Genomic DNA, 2,500 nt, shown 5'->3' with positions numbered 1-2,500 from the left:
ACTGTATGGTAAACGAATGGGATAAAGCATATGTGGAAGATCTATGCCTTGTTGCATTGCCTTTGATCCAAACAGTGTCGTGGGAACCAGGGTGACCTTTTATTCCCATCTTGCTGTTATTGGAGTGGGTGACTGAATGAGATTTAATTCTGCATGATGTGGGTGTTGGTTTCAGTATATACATGACACAGATCCAGAACACGTTAGCATCGTCATTTTTATTATGAACATTATCACTATCCTCATATTATTTTAGGTTTTGTCAGTTTTATCATTTTCATCATTCTTATAATTCTTATTATAATTTTTGCTATCATTATCATTCGTTAGGCCTTGTCATCTTGTTATTTTTATCATCCTCATCATTTTTATTATTCATAGCATCAGTCTGATTACAAAATATTCATTGCCAGTGAAAGTAACTCCAGTTCATATAAGGACGATTTTCTGATGCATCAACTATCAGTTTAGGAAATGTTCGTCCCCATTACAAATTGCCGCAAATTCGCAAGAGTGGCGCCATAACGTGAAGGTCGTATGAAGACCCATTAATCAACAGAAAAATATCTTTCAAATAAAAATTACTTAAATCAGTACATGGACTTGAAATAATACACAAATTTCCATGACTGGAAGTGCAATTTATGTGGCGAATGTTTTATGTCACATTAAAGAAAATTAGCAATGTGGAAGTAGAGAAAAACTTATCACTCTTGAGACATAATGAACCAAAGCCACCTATGCCTATTCTTTGGTTGAAGAGCCATGTATCCTAAATGACTGCACTATGGATACAGACGAGTCACTTTGACGTCATGTAACAAGTAGTGGGCGATAAGACATGTCCAGTGTGGAACATCTTTATCAGTCATTCAGAGGTAGAAACTCGCATTCAGACAATCAATAATGTGTGTGCATTGACCATGAATAATATCAAGACAGTCAAACTTGACGCCATATCGACTCTTATAATAGGACCCCAGAAGCCAGTAAAATGTTATGGATTTTACACGTAACTGAGTGCTGTAAAGAGTACCTGTAAACATCACATGAGACAAACCACATTGATTAATTACCTTCCCCTTACGACCATGAGACATGCATCTCACAGTGAATCATAAATGAGTGTGTTGGAATGTTCATAGTAGAGAGTGGACTATCCGAGAAAAAAAAAATCTTTTTTTAATATTGATCAGATGTGAAGTAGAATATTTCCATGATATTCTGAGCCAATGGTACTAAAGATTTCAGTAAACCTGATGATAAACTTTACACTACGAAAGAATAATGTTAAACAAAATTATATTTCTTTATATGTTGACAACACCTTATATATAAAATATGAAGGAAAATATCTGGGCAATTCACTTCTGAGCTGCAAGACTCGATATGTTATACAGTTATCCCTACTATCATCATAGTTATGTACAGTTTGTTTTTCATTTTTGTTGTTCTGAAGCATAATTATCAGAGATTTAAATAAAAATATATATTACTTTAGTCAGGCGTAGGACCATATTATTCGTCTGAAGAAAGGATTTGCTACTGGATAAATTTCTTTACAATCACAACGAATTCAGAGATATATTTCTGGCTAATATTGGACGACTTTATATGTATAATATGAAGGAAAATATCTGGCCAATTCACTTCTGAGCTGCAAGACTCGATATGTTATACAGTTATTCCTATTATCATCATAGTTATGTGCAGTTTGTTTTTCATTTCTGTTGTTCTGAAGCATAATTATCAGAGATACAAATAGAAATATATGTTACTTTAGTCAGGCGAAGGACCATATTATTCGTCTGAAGAAAGGATTTACTACTGGATAAACCTCATTAAAAATCACAACGAATTCAGAGATATATTTCTGGCTAATATTGGACGACTTTATTCAGTTTAGAGCACCACATCTTGCTTTCGCGGGTCTACAAGAAAAAGAAACGAAAAAACACAAGAGTAGAAGGGCAGGGCAGTTGCTAGATCCCTGCCCATAGGTAAGATTTTGGTTGTGAGAGATAACCAGATGAGATATCTAGATAGGGTTTCTGTGACAAAGATAGGAAGCATAGGACCCAGGTGTGTTTCCCCGGGGCGGGGATAGGTGACAGGGTTGAAGGGTGTGTAGTCGGGGAATGTGTGAAACCCATCGTTTGCTGGGGGGAATGACATAGGTAAGTTAGGGAGCATGGAATTATTTGCGCGGTTCCGGGATGCGCTAGATAAGATTAGGTATAAGGGAAGGGTTACTGTTGTATGTGAAATCCTCCCGAGGCGTAGAGTTGACGAGGTACAATACACGGTCAGTCCGGACGTCATTGACGCGGTAAGATGGGCGAGTCACGGAAGGTAATATGCGTATACTGGGTCAGGTCATTTATAAGCGCGAGGTCAACACCCCTGTCAGGGATTTGGATGAAATGTACAGTAACCTAACAGCTTTAATTCTAAATGCACAAAATAAAATTATTCTCCTCAAGTCAACACGGAAGAATAG

This window comes from Oratosquilla oratoria, chromosome 18, assembly GCF_046742065.1.
Source record: "Oratosquilla oratoria isolate Oo_2021 chromosome 18, ASM4674206v1, whole genome shotgun sequence".
Classification (NCBI taxonomy): Eukaryota; Metazoa; Arthropoda; class Malacostraca; order Stomatopoda; family Squillidae; genus Oratosquilla; species Oratosquilla oratoria.
This window is presented reverse-complemented; position numbering follows the sequence as displayed.